This window comes from Delphinus delphis, chromosome 4, assembly GCF_949987515.2.
Source record: "Delphinus delphis chromosome 4, mDelDel1.2, whole genome shotgun sequence".
Classification (NCBI taxonomy): Eukaryota; Metazoa; Chordata; class Mammalia; order Artiodactyla; family Delphinidae; genus Delphinus; species Delphinus delphis.
The window spans coordinates 125,459,633-125,477,613 of record NC_082686.1 but is presented as its reverse complement, the minus strand read 5'-3'; the positions used below and the strand labels follow the sequence as shown (position 1 = coordinate 125,477,613).

Genomic DNA, 17,981 nt, shown 5'->3' with positions numbered 1-17,981 from the left:
GGAGTGTAGCTGATACCCTGAGCTTTTTTACGGTTATTCAACATCTATTGGCTCTTATAGTTGGAGTCTGTACATGAAGACTGAAAAGCCTTTTTTGGTAAATAGGTGAAAGAGAGATGAAATGTTAATTCACTCCAACTTTACTTGGAGGGTGCGATAATAGCAATATCACTGATTTGGCGAGTATCGTTATTAAGAATCAAGGAACCCTACAATTGTGGATTTTAGGCAAAGCCTGCCTCCACACCCAAAATAAAAGCCTTTTTTATTGTTTAAAGTAAATAGGTTTTGGAAACATACAACTCTTACAGTAGCAGATCTTTTGAGAGAATGGAAAGTAAGCCACTGTCCTTGTCCAAACTTAGTTTCTGCCCCTGTAAACTTGGTGGGGCTACATGAATCTTCCCTCCCCTCTTCTATTCTGGCCTCAGGTGAGTACGGACAGGTCTTGCCTGGCATCCTTCGCACTAGTCTGAACTGTGCACAGCAACTGTGAACAGGCCAACATGTCCAGACTGAGAGGATGACCAGATTTTGTGTGGGCGATCTCGACAAAAGAGTATTTGTTTCTGGAGGACTGACACTCATTTTTTTCCATTAAGTCTGACCTTTCCATCATTAGATTGTAGCTCTTTTCAGAATTAAATACAGCTTAGAAACAAGGAAGGAATGAGTAAAGGAGATGTGGTTTGCTGCATTCAGATACAATCTGTACAGAAACAAATGGATGGGATGAGAATAGACATTATTTCTGGGGTGACTTCAGGGCCTTGTGGTCCATACTGTGACTGTGGACACAGTCCACAGTCCAAAAGGACAGCTTATTACCTTAAGCATCATGACTCTGCTTCCTGTTGTTGGTCCTGGGGCTTGAGGGAGCTGACTTACATGTAAACTCCTGTTTGCCAGCCCACCAAGGGCAGAAAGGCTTGGACACGTGACTAGGGCCTCATGTGAAGCCACGAATCTTGGCCCTGTGTTTCTGGCTCACGGCTGACTGGAAAATACAGTGAGCTGAGCAGGCCTGAGCTGGTCTGGAGGAAGAGCAAGAAGAAATTCTGATCACCTGTCCCCAGATGGAGGTGTATCCTGCCTGTGAAGTGGCTAGAAGGGATCGTGGAGACAGTAAATGATCTCTGAAAATTTTAGATCTCTGTCTTTGTCTGTAGACTGGAGATAAGTTGCTAATTTTCTTTTGTCTGGAGATTTTCTTCTAAAAATCTCTTTCTGTTCATTGCTAGAGCCAGAGTCAGAAGCAAGATAATTTACAATGCTAATTAATTTTTTTTAAAAAAAAGCAAAGAAAGACCCACAGAAAATGTCATTATTATAACTTTACTTTTTCCCCATGTGCTTATATATATGCTTTCCATATCGCTATCTGCTTTCTTCTTCTTCTTCTTTTTTTTTTTGGTCGTGCCTCTCACCTTGTGGGATCTTGGTTCCCCACCAGTGATTGAACCCGGACCCTAGGCAGTGAAAGTGCAGAGTCTTAACCACTGGACCGCCAGGGAATTCCCTGTTTTGTTTTGCTTTTTTCTTTTTTCGTTATCTGCTTTCATAATCAAATATTCCGGAGTAGATGGGTTGGTGACTTGAAAGTTTTTTTTGTTTTTAAATTCCTCTATTATGCGCTTTCACCCAATTTAAAACTCATAGGGGCTTTTAGTGTTATTTAGGGCCAGTCATGTCTAAAACAAAAGATAATTATCACAGCTTATACTGTGGTGGAGAAGGATATCTTTACGGCTTTGTTTCAGAACTCACCAAGACTCTGGGCAACAAGTTACTGGTATTTGGAAAATAGAAGAGATGATCTGCACGGTCATTTTTCCAGACCTCCAAAAGCTCACCTTGTGTTTCCTGTTGGCAGGGATACACACGCTCTATCATATGGAAAAAGAGACTTCCAGGGGAAGAATTAGCCCATCATAAAAAGCAATGGACAATACCAAGAACTAAGTAGTGTCAGTGGAAGCTACTTGTTGAAGCTAGTGTTTGCGTGTCTGGGTTTTCCTGTTGCAAAACATGCAGCTCAGAGTGCCCCAAACTGGCTTAATAATGGTAGTTTTTTTTTTTTTTTTTTGCTGTACGCGGGCCTCTCACTGTTGTGGCCTCTCACGTTGTGGAGCACAGGCTCCAGATGTGCAGGCTCAGCGGCCATGGCTCACGGTCCCAGCCGCTCCGCGGCATGTGGGATCTTCCCGGACCGGGGCACGAACCCGTGTCCCCTGCATCGGCAGGCGGACTCTCAACCACTGTGCCACCAGGGAAGCCCTAATGGTAGTTTTTTATACCTTCAGAATTTTTTTAAAAAACAATACTTCCTTAAACAAACAAAAAAAGACCCTCACCGGTTACACTATACAAAGAAAGGGGGGAGACTCACCCTAGAGAGCTTTGTAAGTCTTCCCAATGGATAGAAAATCCTGTGGTTTCATGGGCCATGCAGCATGGATATCTCTGGCTGGTTTGGTACAAGTTTTAACCAGTTTGACTCGGGGATGCCAGCTGTAGCCACATCACACTCTCTTCAGCTGTTACCACCTATGCCCCCTTCTTGGCTTCTCTGGCGCTTCAGAGGCAGACAGGGAAGCTCATGGTTTAAGGCAGCTGGCATACGTTCCTTTCTCTGAAGCCTTCTCACTTTTAGGAGAATAAAGAGTAGTTTCTTCCTAACAAAATTTGCGTTCCTCCTTCAATTTCATGCCCAGCAGATATTCAGAGTTGACTTACTCCTTACGACACTGCACAAAGCCGAAAATAGGGGCAGGTGTTTCCCAGGACATTTGGCTTGTGGTTAGGAAGGCAGTGGGTATAGGTGATGGGTCGTCAACAACAGATGTTTATCCTAAGTGGGGCTGCCTGATAAAATACAGATGTCCAGTTAAATTTGAATTTCCCATAAAACAATGGATCGAGTTTTAGTATTAGTATATTCCAGATATTTCTTGAGCGTACTATACTAAACAAATTATTTGTTGCTTATCTGAAATCTAGATTTAACTGGGTATCCTCCATTTTTTTTTTTTTTTTTGCGGTACGCAGGCCTCTCACTGTTGTGGCCTTTCCCGTTGCAGAGCACAGGCTCTGGATGCACAGGCTCAGCGGCCGTGGCTCACGGGCCCAGCCGCTCCGCAGAATGTGGGATCTTCCTGGATTGGGGCACGAACCCGTGTCCCCTGCATCGGCAGGCAGACTCTCAACCACTGCGCCACCAGGGAAGCCCATGTCCTCCATTTTTATTTGCTAAATCTGGCAACCCTAAGTCCCTAAGTTACTTCTCAAGTCTCATTTCACATTTTTTGTAGGCCTCTACCTTACCTGACCTTCTTTGAAGAGTTGCTGGGGAGTGGCACAATGAGCAGGCCATTACACTAGTGTGAACTAAGACAGGGCAGGGCAGGACATTAATAAAGCATTGGCCAAGCAGCTGCTTGGTGGCCTCAGGACAGAGTGGGTGTTCAACTACCTGTTCACGATATGCCAAGGTTGGGCAACACCTTGTTTTTGATACTATTCTTGGATGCAACCCTATGTTTAATGTATTTTATCGCCCCATCTGAGCACACATTCAAACATGGGCAATTATCCAGCTGATGCCCTCTTTTTTTTTTTTTTTTTTGCGGTACGCGGGCCTCTCACTGTCGTGGCCTCTCCCGTTGCGGAGCACAGGCTCTGGACGCGCAGGCTCAGCGGCCATGGCTCACGGGCCCAGCCGCTCCGCGGCATGTGGGATCCTCCCGGACCGGGGCACGAACCCGTATCCCCTGTATCGGCAGGCGGACTCTCAACCACTGCGCCACCAGGGAAGCCCCAGCTGATGTCCTTTTGTAGTCTTCATGGACAAATCCCTGCAGTACCTTCTCTAGGAGTTTGGAAAAAGAGGAGTAGAATTTCATCTCTAACCAATAACACTGAGTGTGCTTTTAGGGTTTTAATGCAAATTATTTAAATAAAGTAAAAAATAATTTTTTTCATTTGTATGTTAACCATCACATTGGTTCGGGTCAATAGTATGTATGTATGTATTTGTTTACTTATGTATTTATTACACACTACAGAATATATATATATATATATATGTATGTTTGCATACAAACATTCTGGCTCAAGTAAGAGAAGTCATTAGCTTTGTTTTGTATAGTGACTGATTCCAACTGAATGTATTTTAGGGGAGAAAAAAACCCATGGGAAATACGGTCATGAGTCATAAAGGATGCTTATCTAACGTGGTCTGCCCCTGGATGTTGCATTACTGACTGTCTGCTGGGTTTGGAGGCATGCTTTTGGAGGCTCTGTTATAATTAGCAATGCAGTAATTACTCCAATAATGAACGCAGAGGATTGACATAGTGGGATTAATTTATTTACAATTGTTTACTGCTGAAATTTTCACACGGACAATTTTCCCAACTGAAGGCCTGTCCCTTGGACCTTGGTTAGACTCAGAAAGCCACCTCTGATGTTTTTCTTCTTGGGCCCTGTAGGAAAACTCATTGTTCGTGAGTGACAATTATTTTGTGGCCATTACTGTATGGTTGGAGCACATTCATCGCTTGGAATGGTTGATGCATGTCACCTTGATCTATGAGCTCAACTGGGTGTCAGACATTTAGGAAGGGAGGGACTTGGTAGGTACTTGAATGGGAAACTCAGGGTGCTGTTTGGAGGTGTATTAGTGATTAAGGAAGTGGCATTTGGTTTGAGTCAGGGCTTTTAGTGCTGTGCTTAGAACAGCTCATGTCTTCCTTATGAGAAAACACTTATTTGCATGTGGTCCTAATTTCTGCTTCATTGAAAACAAACAAACCAGCCAAGTCACAGTAACTCTGTCATAGAAAGCAGGGATAACAAAAGGACAGAGTTGTCTATTTCATTGATAACCAACTTTTCCTGAGAAGAGACTTCCTATGAAGGTTGAGTGATTATTATTTATTTTTCTAATTTTTAGAAGAAACAGAATGAACCAGTTCTTTCTTCTTAGTACAAGCACTGGAACTTTAGAAAGATACAGCTAACTGGATCTTTATGTTGCACACCTCCAAGGTGATGGGTAACCCAATTACCTGGAAGGGCTTGGATAGTAGAGATTGGACCTTTTGGCCATGAATACAGCACAGGATGTAGATTCTTGTCTTTGGCTTGTGTGAGTGAGAGTGGACCGGTCAGGACTGTTCCAGCTGAAACTGACAGATAGCTAACTCACACTAGCCCCAGCCAGGATATGTACCAGGTGAGGCCAAGGTTGACTGCACATCCAGGGACTGCATCAGTATCATTTGGACTCCCATGTATTTCCTTGACATCTCTCTTCCCCTTGGCCACCTTCTCTTCTCTGGTTGGCAGGAGTGTGGCCTTAGGCAGATCTGGGCTTGCTATATTCCAGGTAAGCCATGTCGAAGGGCTGAGAGGGCTTCCTTCTCCCCCCAGCTTCAGTGTATGCCAGTATCTGCTCATTTGCCCTTCCCTGAGCCCAGTGAAGCAAGGTACTGGGTTGGTCACCACCCAAGAATCACCTCGTTAGAATGGAGAGCCGTTGCTCAATGGAAGTGGTCATGGTGATGGTAGTGGTGGGGTGGGAGGTTCTCTGGTCAGAAGAGGGGAAGAGATGCAGGGCAGATAATAACCACATACCTTAACTACAGTGGGAGACAAAGACCCAGGCTTTGACCCTGTAGGCTGACTGGAGTGCTAACATGCATACATGGGAGAGAGCATGGCATTGCCCAGACTACGTAAGAGTAATGAGGAGATGCAGAGTTAAGTGCTATCAGTGTGAGTTGAGGTCATTCAGAGAGGGTTGTGAAGTTTTAGCATTATATGCAACTTCTCATCAGGATTTCACCTCTTTTCTCTATGGACACATAGCAGATGATTAGTCCTGAAAGCAATGATATCATTTCTATTTATACAGATCTACATTCACCCATAGAAATTATTATTTCTCTCCTGTTCAAGTAAGATCAGAATGCAAGTTCATGGAAGTGATGTTATTCAGTGGATGTAGGCTTTAATTCATAAAAAAGAGAGAACACATTTTGCAGACTTAAATGATTTGGGACGCCTTTCATAGCTAATGGCATCACAGCATGACTTTTAGTGGCTGCTTGACATTCCGTTTTATGGTTGTACCCTAATTTATTCATCCAGCCCCCATGACTGATTATTGAGGCTGCTCCCTGTTCTCACACTTTAAATAAGCCATGTGATAAACATTCTTGTAAATTTTTTAGATACATCCATGATTGCTTCATGAGAATTCATTCTTAGAAATTATTGGATCCAAGGCTATTACTACCATGGAGGATGGTGGGGGAAAGAATCACGATGAACTCAGAATCATTTTGGCTGGCTATTGAATCAAGTACATCAATTCTTTATTTTCTTTTACTCTGTGGGAAAATAGAATGTGGTAGTAAATACCAAATGATTGTTATTACTATTGTGTATGATTCATATATTATGTTGTTGGTATACATCCATTATTTAATGTCCCTAATAAATTGACAATTGATTGTATTGTCATGGTTTTTAAAAAGTAACTCTATTATTCAAATAATAACAACCTTGATAGAAAACATACTGGAACTTGGGAATATAGTAACAGCAACATCGTCCACAATGTGCCTTAATCAACCTGACTGTAACTAACACATTGTTGTCTGGGAAACATCTCATAAGACTGGGCTAAAACAACTCCCTTGCTGTTTCTGAGATGAACACTTTTATATTCATGAAGAAGTAGTTATTACCAATCATGTCAGAAGAGGGGGGTGAGAGGCAGTGAGTAGTAACAGATACAGGTATTATTTTTGCAGGGGAAAGGTGTGGCGTATAGACTCATGATTTCTATCAAAGTAGTTTTTATATAAAGGTGAGTGAGTGAGAGTTGAAAGAATAAAGATAGGGAAGGTGAAATGATGAAGACATTTTGGGACCGAGAGCAAACATCCTTACAGCACCAAAGAAAAACCACATACTGATTTTGAAACTGTGCCAACAACATGTTGAAATGATAGCAGAGGAATTCAGAGTTAACCATTAGGTCACTGGCCTGTCTGCCATGTAAAAGTTTTTGAGAACACCTGCAATGCGGAACATCAGACGATAGAATATGTGTAGTTCTTTAAAAATCGGTCTGAAATAAAATAAATGAATAAATAAAGGGACTTCCCTGGCGGTCCAGTGGTTAAGTCTCTGCAGTTCCACTGCAGTGGGCACGGGTTTGATCCCTGGTCGGGGAACTAAGATCCCACATGCTACGCGATGTGGCCAAAACCAACATAAATAAAGTAAACAAAATAGATCTGTCATAGAACTGAGATAGGTACAGAATGACTCTGTCTTCTACTGAACTGAGCGTTGTACTTGAATTTCTTCCTCTCCTCCTTAGTTTTTCTTATTTATTTTTTTTCTTTCTATCATTTTTAGCAAAAGATTGCCAGGGAAAGGAGTTGCACCTGGTTACTTTGGTTAGCACTTCAAGAGAGCTGGACAATCTGGGTGCCAGTCTCCAAACAGTCGTGACCACAGTGACATACAACGGGCTACTGTGGTGCAGAGGTCTCTTTCTCTGTGGGGCCTTCTTTCTTCCAGCACTTGCTCCCAGCATTAGTCACTTCTGTTTGGGCCCTGTGGTCTTCTGCTTCCTTCCAATAACATTACTTGAGTTAAGAAAAAAAATCACAGAAATATAGTTTCACAAAGACTCCTGTGATTAGCATTCCCGTCTGGAAAAGCAGACAGGGAAGAAGCAAATTTAAGAAGCTTGAAAAGTTTAAAAACAAGGACTGTTTCTTCATAAGGGAGGCCTAGAAGCTTTTGGGTGCATGTTTTTTGCCCTTTAAAATGCCATATCTAGTATACCTCAAAACAGTTCAAGTGAGGTGAAAGCCAAGGTAGAGAAGCATGTCATTCTGTGACATTTTCAGGACCATAAAGTCAGAATGGCAGCCAATTTGTTTTTAGGGATCTGTGGTTCATTCAGCAAATTTAATCCCAGTATAGAATTGTTCCCACCGAGGGTGACATGGATTCTTTTACGATGCTCCACAATTCTGCGTTTTCTCTACTTGCGTCATTTTGAGCAAATAGAGTCGTTGGAATGCTCTATAGTCAAAGAGCTGGAGATTCTTAGGTAAAGCCTGTGGTCTCCGCAGTCTGGAGATATGGTTCAATCCTGGACGCGTGTGGGGCAGAACTAGTTGTAACATTTAGCAATGGAAATGCTGTTAATGGAATTGGACAGATTGGATCTGAGCTGGATCTTGAGGTGTAGATAGATGCGATCTAGATAAAAATGATCTAGACATTCATTTCAGCTCCTATAGAAACATTCTCTGTCTTGAGTAGATGAGTTACTCTGTGTTGTTTAAATGAAGTCTTTTACAAAGGTAGATGTTAGTGGGGGTGTGTGCAGGAGGGGTGAAGGAGAGCATGAAGTTCAGTTGTGTGAGATTCAGCTCCTCAAAGGGTCTTCCTTAAGGCACTTGGAACTCAACTTGAAGGCAACCGATCCCTGAATACTGTCCTTCATCCAGACTTGTCAGCCCAGCTGGGTTCTGCAGTCAGACTTACTATCGTCTTGGAAGGTGAATTCTGTTGCTTCAACGTGAGGACTGACCAAACAGGTTCAAAGGAGATCCAGTTACATCCTTGGGTCTCATACCACTGAGGTTAGGATGACCACACATGACCTTGAACCTGTTTATGTTCCACGTGCCCTGCTTCCATTTGTGAGTACCTCATCTAAAGCAGAAAGAAACCAAGTTACCATAAACCCTCTTTAGAGGAGGTGGTCTAGGGTAGGGGTTTAGGTTCTACAGACAAAGTGTTGGAGTTCAGTTCTCAATTCTGCCTCTCTCTGCCACATTACATAATTCTCTGTGTCTCAGTTTCTTCATCTCTAAACAGAGATAACAAAAGCACCTATTAAACAAGGCTGTTTCCAGGATTAAGAGAGTCAGTCTATATAAAGTCCTTAGATAAGTGCTTAAGAGTGTTGTATGCTAGAATCCAGAACCAAAAATAAGCTTAAAAATCAAAGTGTGTAGATGTTCAGGGGAGCCAAGTCCATAATCGGGCACCTAAAGGAAGGTGCAATGGTGGAATTCTAGGTGCTTCCAAAAGACCACCGTTTGGAAAACAAAATGTAGAAACCGGTTCCCTGAGATCTTGAGAGAACCAGGCCATTGGTGTAATAAGATCCCCAGATTCAGCCTGTTTTTAGGATTAACTGGCAACCCAAGTGGGCAGTATTGCTGGGCCATCCCATCTTTGGGCAATAAAGGTATATTTGTGAGCCTTCTCTTGGCAGTCAATGAAAGCCTAAAGTAAGAAGCTTGAACAAAAGTACCTTTGTTGTGCTCCAGTGAAAAGAGTGTGGAGATTGAAGAAATTGTCAACTGTATACCTGATTTCTCTTTCAATAATACAGCTGACAAACACTGCCTCGTAGGAACTGCTGTCAGGTAGTGTGAAGAGTTTGAGGGGAGGCCGTGCTATTTTCCATCTTTTTTTTTTTTTTTTTTTTTTGCGATACGCGGGCCTCTCTTTTGTGGCCTCTCCCGTTGCGGAGCACAGGCTCCGGACGCGCAGGCTCAGCGGCCATGGCTCACGGGCCCAGCCGCTCCGCGGCATGTGGGATCTTCCCGGAGCGGGGCACGAACCCGCGTCCCCTGCATCAGCAGGCGGACTCTCAACCACTGCGCCACCAGGGAAGCCCTATTTTCCATCTTTTGAGAAGTTGCGGGAGCCCACTGGATTGCCTTCAGGAGAGTCCCTGCTCCCTGCTTCAGCACGTGGTACAGCCTCAATTGGGTGTGACTGATGGTGAGTTTCATCTCTTCCGGAAAGGTACCATGAAAACATAGCAGGGCTGTTCCTCTTTGCCATTGTCTCTGCCTGTCTGGCAGCAGGATGAGGTCATGACAGAATGGCAGGTTTATCTTGGATTTCCTTGTTTGGCCAGCAGCCTAAACATTAAACATCTCTGGGTTGAATGTCTCTGGATATCAATGTCAATGGCTTGGAGGTGGCGTTGGCTCCCGCATTGCCTCTTCTGGAGCCCGGAGGGAGGTGGGAGAAGGAGAGGGGACAGGTTTGCACTTGTGAGGTCACTGTCCTCTCAGTTGGCACTTCCTCTGCCTTCCCAGCCTCCTGAAGCTTGGATAGGCAGCCTACTACAGTGCAGAGCCCAGAGACTTTAGGTCTAGACAGAACTGGGTTCAGATTTCACCCCTGCCCTTTATAAGGTTTCTCCTCTCTGCATTCCCAAACCCTCCCTGCCCCTAACCCGTCACTGGTATTTCTCACACCTGACATTGCATAGCCCTCACTTTTTTCTCCATCAGTCTTTAAGCTCCAGGTGTGTGGGGACCACATCTTTGTATTCCATTGGTTCAGAGCACTTTCTGGAACCTGACTGACCTGGCTTCCCACTCTGGCTCTGCCATCTTCTGTCTGTGTAGCCTTGGGTAAGTTGCCTGCCTTGGGTGTCGTTGTGAGGATTAGAGATAAACACGTGGGGCATCCGGCACCGGGGCCGGCACAGATGGATGATCAGAGATGTTGGTCCACCCACCCCCAGCTTGGTACTAGCGCCTCAGTGTCTGCCCACACCCCCCAGCCGCCCGGACATATCTGTTAGCTGCCTGACATTGTAGCACCGGCTTGTGGCCAACTTGGGCAGGCAGCCTGTTGGCTCAGGGAGCCCCTCATACCATTCTTCAGTGTCCAAAAGAACATGCCTGCAGAGGGCACAGACTTATCTTTGGCATCTCTTGTTTCAGTCCATCCCTAAGAACTTGAGAGTAGCCTTTAAAAAGTAATTCTTAAAAATTATTTCAAAAGTAGATTTTTTGATGATGGACATTCTGACCACTGTGAGGTGATACCTCATTGTAGTTTTGATTTGCATTTCTCTAATGATTAGTAATGTTGTATCCATAGTTCTTTGTTAAATAAAAGGGGGAGAAATCTCCCATAATTCACCATTTGAATACCCACTGTCCACTATGGTATCTATCTTTCCAGGTTTCTGTGGGTGTGTGTACTTGAGCAGTTATTTTCTTTTATCCAGTGGTAGAATATACTACATTTTAATTTTGTATTCGTGGGAGAGGTTTTTAGAGTTCATGAGTAATATTGATATGCTATATGGGATTTTAAAGGGCTCCAAATAAATCCTTTGTTAGAGTGAGGTCAGCTAGAGATAATGAAAGCAGCTAATCCTTGGAAACCCATAAGCCTCCAGTAGTCGTGAACTTGAGGATGCACAGTGCAGTTACATTGCGTGTGATTGGATGCACCCATGTGAGCCCGGAGAGAGAGGGGGCCAGAGAGAAAGTGAAGATGGATTGCCTAATGCTCCACTCTAGCCCTCCCAGGGTATGCCCTGGAGGGAGTGTGAAATGAGAGGTGAGTCTGTTTTTCCTTCTGTGCATCTGGTTCCAGGGAGACCCTCAGGGTATGACTACAATATGACACCTAAGTGAAAACCAGTATCTCCCCAGCTGTCTGTCCTGAAGCTGGAGGGAAAACTGGGTATGCTGGTTTTATTAAGAGAGAGGATGTCTACAAATGGTACAGCAATTTAATGTTCCGTTAGATTTCCAAGAGCAATTTTCCTGAATCAGTTTTGTCTCCACTTGATGGCTTTAGATCCTAACTCCCTTATTAGATTTATCTCTGGGCTGTGCATATAGAGCAGCATTTTCCTTTCTCCCTCCTTCTTTCTTCTCCTTCCACACTGAGCTTCTACTATGTGCTGGGACTGTGGGATGTAATACTAAATGAATGGCCTTTGTGCTAAATAATCGGCAATGAGTTTTCGAGAGAAATATGAAAGTGGCTTATCATAATACACAGCGATGCAAGGAAATTTATTAAAGGAGACCACAGCCACTTTATTAGGAAAGTACAGAGAAAGAAACACTTAGTTCCAGCCGGGGGTGGGGGTTACATGGGGTCACAGAGGAGACTGCTCCCTGAGCTGGGTTTTTAAGGATAGGGTAGTTTCAAGAGGCAGAAAAGAGGGTGGGAGAGGCCTTCTCAGTTAAGGGGAAAAATAAGACGCATGAAAGTTTAAAGCTGGAGCCATTGGAGGGAATAGAGTTCATGGAATGAATCCGAGATGAGACGGGAAAAGCCTCCACAAACCAGTCAAAATTCCGGTTGGTGAGTACAGTGTAGCTTCCACTGAACGGTGTGGATGTCTGTGCCTATTTGAGCCCCATTGGAATATTCCTGGTTTGTTTTATGAAGGGATGTCTCTCACTGAGGATATTGCCTCAGGGACGTTTCCTTTTACAGTCAGGATGAACTCCATCAGACCAATATTGTTCTCCGGGCTTTTTTGTTTTGTTTTGTTATCTTGGATAAACAGAGAGGGGCTGATTCATTTTTCTAGAAAAACAGGATGCACTAAAATACTGCAAGTGACAATGAAACAGACATGCTCACGTACAATAATATTTAGAAAGGGACCAAACAATATGTGTAGCAGACACCTCCATGGTGTGGCTGTTCTCCTTCCCCCATCTCCATCGCCTTGAGTCCTTGGCCAAGCTGTTTGTTTCTTTGGGTCTCAGTTTCTTCACATACCAAATCGGGACCAATAACACCCACCCAGCAGGTGGGTCATGAGGAATAGATGAGTACAACATGCTGGGGCCAGCACTGGGCATACTCCATACTGAAGCCACTCCAGTGAAGCTTAGTAATCTTTACCCTGGGTATGAAGGATTTGTTCACAACAGGAGCAATATATTCACAGTGATTAAAAACAAAACTAAACTAAACTTCATATTATGGAAATGTTCAGATATACATAAAAGCAGAGAGAATAGTATAATAAATTCCCACGTGCCCATCATTACCCACTTCAACATTCATCATTGATCCATTCTCTCTTTTAAAAATGTTGTAAGGGAATTCCCTGGTGGTCCAGTGGTTAGGACTTCATGCTTTCACTGCTGAGGGCATGGGTTCAATCCCTGGTCAGGGAACTAAGATCCCACAAGCCACGTGATGTGGCCAAAATACAAAAAAAAACCTGGGGCTAAAAATGTTTTAAAATTTGTAATGATTAATTGCTAGCTAAATTATTTTAAAGCAGATTCCACATGGCATGGAATTTTGTACACAGTTTTTCAGTCTGAAAAATCAGTTGGCCAAAGGAGAAACTCTTTTAAAAATGGCAGAAACCAATATTCTGAGCCCAGTTTTCACAGCTGAGTTTTAGCTGTTTCTGCATTAAATCAGAAGATGTTTGCAAATATTTTATTCAAGAGTAGCACTTTGAAAGTACAAAGTATTGTTTATTTTATTTAGTGAGTACTTCACATGCTGGTTTGCATGTAAATTAATACTGAGGTGCATGTGCAAAGCATTTTTTATAATGGAAGTTTTCAAACATATCCCAATACTAGTACAGTAGTATGATGAACCCCCACTGTACTCAACACCTAAGCTGTCACTCCAAAATCACTTTTTGAAAGGTGTTCATGTTGTTCATAAAAGACTTCCTGGGTTCAAATGGCATTAATAATTTGGCAAAAGATATAGGATCAAACATTTATATTATACTAGATGCAAGGAAATCCTTAATCATCATGCCTTTGAGAAGTGTATCAGTAATAGCTTCTCAGAGGAACTGATTCTTTTCCAGATGGAAAAAAAGTAAAATCTGTTTGTTTGAAAGCAGTTCAGGAAAAGACCCCCTCAAAAGACATGTAAGCAATAACAAGTTTGGAAGGCAATACTAAAATGTTAGCAATAGATTCTCTGGGTGGAGAAATTGTGGATTTTCTTCTTTTTTCCACCCATGCATCTTTATGTTTCATTTTTGTTTATATGTATTTTACATGTTTTCCCCACCATGAACCTCGATTATCTGCTTGTTAAAAAAGTAATGAAAGAATGTAAGTCACCAGAATAAAAGAGGGCATGAGGGAGTAGAGATGGGCTATATTTAGGTGACCATGGCAGTGCAAGGCAGATACCTTTTCTTAACTACCAAGTTTTTACCTTTGGTCTTGCTGCTTATCTTCAGCCCTGTACTTGGTCCCTGGCTCTTGCCTCTGTTTCCTTGGTGCTGATGCTGGGGAGTGATGCTCACCTTCATGACGTCATTTTATTAGGCCAGGTTGGGAGACCCATTGACCATACTTCCTAGGCCAGGCCTGTAAGCTGTATTTAGGTTTCATACTTGATTCTGTTCTGTCCTCTGCCTTTACATGTCCTGATTTACCTTCTGAGGGTGCCCTGGCTTCAAGAGGTGGGTGTTGGGAAAAAGCTAGGAGATGATAGATGCTGGGAGACAGGACATTGGCAGGATGACTGGGACAGCGACCTCAGAGAGCAGGTGTAGTCCCTCCTCTGATCCTGAAAACATAAAAATGCCTCTGTGCTCTGCTGCCAGCCTGCCCACCTCTACTTTGGAAGAAGAGTTATTCTATTTTTCAAAATGGTTTTCAGACCTGCTTTGGAACCACTGTCTGTTCTGAAGTTAAATATAATGAAAATAGCTTAGTTATACAGGCCTCTAGATGGGCTTATGTTGAAGGAACACAAATTAAAAATTGTGCAGGGGGACTTCCCTGGTGGTGCAGTGGTTAAGACTCCACGCTCCTAATGCAGGGGGCCTGGGTTCGATCCCTGGTCAGGGAACTAGATCCCACATGCATGGCACAACTAAGAGTTCGCATGCCACAACTAAGGAGCCCGCCTGCCGCAACAAAGACCCAGCACAACCAAATAAATAAATAACAAATATCACAATAAAGCGAGTCAGACAAATCTTTAAAAAATAAAATAAAATAAAAAATAAAAATTGTGCAGGAAGAGATGTTTTGAGGAATTAGTGGAGGTGAGATGTGAGTGGAGAGACAAGGGGAAGGGGTTGAGAAGAAACAGCTTCCGTGATTAAAGAAGCCATTTATGCCAACTTGGTGATTATGGAAAGTCTGACCTATGGAATGACAAATGGTGAGAGCAACTCCTGTTTTCCTTGCTAATTTACTCATCATGCGAATATCCTGCTGGTGGAGAAATTCAGCGCTGAAGCCTCATGTCCTGTTGCATAGGAAATACTTAGCGACCCAAGGTTTTAGAATCTCTTTCATGGCCCTTCCCTGAAAAGAAGATATTACTCAGTTGGCAGGCAACTGGGGTTTCTAAGGGACTCATTCAAATCCTGTTTATTGTGTACTTGCCAGTACAGAGGGACAGGGGAATTAATTATTAATGATGCCTTTCTTTTAAGGACTGTGAGTTTTCCAATGCAGAATAAAGTGATCCAACTGCCAAGACATATATTAGTAGGTGAGTTTCGTTTTCATCTCTAATGGATTCAAGTTAATCCATGTGAAGTTTGACCTAGTGCCCGTTGTAACAAAATGTGCATGTTGACCAGAGATGTTGAAGCATGGAGTGAACTTACCTCCAGCTCTTGGTCTTTGGTCTAGATTTTAAGTAGCACCGAGCACCAGCGAATGCAGGCCACAGTTCAAGTTTGGCAAGGATGTGTCCGCAAAAATCATTTCCCTTTGATTATCTGGTATTTGATTATTGGAATTTCCAGTCTTGAATGTAGTCCATGTGGCAAGCCTTCCAACAGAGTGTTTTCCTAAAGTAAGCCGTGGGATGGAATGGGGAATCCAGGGTTCCAGGCCAGTCTCTTGGCCCCTGACTCCATAGGGGACATGCAGTAAGTCCAAGTTTTCCTCATTTGCCAAATGGAAGTAGTAATGTCTGCCATGATTGAGGATTAAACGCAAGTCTAAAATTCTGTAATAACCTATATGGCAAAAGAATCTAAAAAGGAATGGATATATGTATATGTATAAACTGATTCACTTTGCCATACACCCGAAACTAGCGCAACCCTGGAAATCAACTATACTCCAGTAAAAATAAAATACAATAAAAAGGTGTGAAGTCTTAAATAAACTAAAATAATCAGAAAGGCAATAATGTATACAAATGTTTTTGAAATGAAACTCACATGCAAATTTATGATTGGATAAAATAATGATTCAGCAAACACACATTTTTTGGAACTTTCGTAATGCACTTTGGCTTCTACTAGGTTCTGATGAGGTTGCCATAAACGTCAAGGAAGCTAGAGGAAAGGGGAATAACACTGCCAGTGAGTTAGCAAACGTGCTGGAACTGCATTATTAGAGGTTAAACCGTGTAGTCTAGGTGAGTACAGTTGGCCGTGGTGACACAACGCCCGGCTCCTATTCTGTACCACGTTCAGGTTGGGTCCTTTGCTCACTCGAGACTCGTCTCATCTTGGCCGTTCTGTCCCTCACTATATCCTTTTCCCATTTCTTTTGAAACTCTCCGTATTCTTCAAGGCTCAGACCAAATACCAGCTCTTTCGTGTAGTCTCCTCCGATTACCCTCACTGGATGCCAGCTGTCTGCCTATTCAGGGGTTGGCAAACTTTTTCTGAAAAGGATCAGTTAGGAAGTATTTCGACTTTGTGGGCTACATGGTCTCTGTTGCATTCACTCAGCTCTGCCGTTATAGCATCAGAACAGCCGTGGATAATAAATGAGTGGGTGTAGCCATATGCCAATAAAATTTTATTTACGAAAACAGGCTGTCAGCTGGATTGGGCCTGCAGGCTGCATTTAGCCAACCCCTGGCGTATGTCACTGTCCTCCGGGTAGCTTTACTGGTTCTAGGCTATTCTCTCTTACCTGCATGTCAGTAGGCTTCTCAAGGGCAGAGTCTAGGCCTTTTTTGCCTTTGAATCCCCTGGATTTTGGATAAGTAGGAGGCTCTTCAGTTGATGTTCAGCCAACGAGTGAACAGTGACTGAATGGCAGCTGGTTTCAGGTGTTGACAACTTCAGTGCCCCTCTGGGTGGCCAAGCTCTCCCAGCTTCTGATGTCCTGTGCTCACTCCTTGCCCTGCTGGAAAGGGGGTTGGGGGGAGGGCCCTGCAAACTTTGTGTCCATCTCTCGTTTCTATATTTCTCAGCCCGCTTTCCACTACTTTGAGCAACTACTATTTACAACTCAAAGAATTCTTTATTTATACAGTGTCGGAGACTGTTTACCCGTGTTGAACTAACATTAGGTTTCTTTAAATGTGCTCTTAAAATGAAGAGTGGCCATTTGTAACTTTAGGAACATAACAGCTGGGGTCATGATGTAAGTGAACACAGACACCTTTAAAGTTATTTCCAAAGGCCCCAGGAATGGGATTTTCCTAGTTGATGTGTTTGTTACAAGGCAGTACTTTGTACACTGGTAGAGGAAAGTAATATGGAACAAAATCAAACAAAAAACTTCTTGACATCTTAAAAGTCATTTTGCAACACTGAGCAGGTATGAATTCGGTACTCTGTTTTCATCTGGAAAACCGGCAAATTAAAAATTTTAGTGTGGATATTATAATTTTCAATTTTTAGAAGATGGATAGTACATAAGGATAGTTCACACATTTTGATATTAAAATAATAGCACATCAAAGGAAGAGAAAACTGCTTTCAGTTCCAGATAATAAATGTTCTTTTCTTTTCCCCCGTAGGGTAAATAAGTTCATCTTCACTAACCCGGCTACTTGTTGTTGTTTTTTCTGCCTGAGCTCTTCATTTTAAAAGTGAATCGTTGGAGTCTTCTGAATTCACTTGGGGAAAATGACACAGACCAACTTGTGAGTGAAGCATGGCTTTTTAATCTCACTGCAAGTGAGGCAGATGAGGACCTTGGAAAAGGAAGGTTATTATTTCCTCTGTGGAAACTTTTATCTTTGTTTTCTGAGTGACTGGTAAAAACAATAGTTTGCTGTGGAGTTTCAATAATCAAAGAAGAGGAAATAGCATGTGAGTGACTACAGCTGGTTGGCGGGGACAGGGCTGGCTCTTTCTGAAGGTGAAATTTACTGAAGTCCCATTAACTATCTCCTGGTGCGGGGGTCGCAGACATTTTCTGTAACAGGCCAGAGGATAAATATTTCAG

General features: G+C 42.9%; 1 protein-coding gene across 2 annotated transcripts in view; it reads left to right on the top strand.

Annotated features, from left to right (window-relative positions):
- The window catches only part of WWTR1 (WW domain containing transcription regulator 1), a 132,029-nt gene that overhangs the window by 25,492 nt on the left and 88,556 nt on the right, over positions 1–17,981 (top strand). The window lies entirely within an intron of this gene.